Here is a 399-nt window from a genome sequence, read left to right on the forward strand (position 1 = left end):
GTCTTTTCGAATCAGTGAAGATAAAGGTTTCGTCTTCCATTCCTGTTCGCAAGACATGAAGGATAGCAGCAAATAATTCCACACGAGCCATCACGCCAGTATTCGAAACACTTGAGTCTTGAACCTCAAATATTTCGCAATAGTATTAACCTGGATACTTCCGTGTTGCTAAAGCACACGTATACACTATATATCAGGACATAAAATATTATATATACTGCATGTACCTGCATAAATTTCAATGGCTCAGTTTTCATTTATTAAGTGAATACTAGAACCAAATATTCGGATACGGGCAACAACAAATCTCCGTATTGATTGGTTGCAACTATGCCGTCATGACGTCAAAGTAATTATATCCGACGGCTACACGTGTTCACTTCTGTGCTGATGGGTACG

The sequence above is a fragment of the Penaeus monodon genome, chromosome 30 (genome assembly GCF_015228065.2).
Source record: "Penaeus monodon isolate SGIC_2016 chromosome 30, NSTDA_Pmon_1, whole genome shotgun sequence".
Lineage (NCBI taxonomy): Eukaryota > Metazoa > Arthropoda > Malacostraca > Decapoda > Penaeidae > Penaeus > Penaeus monodon.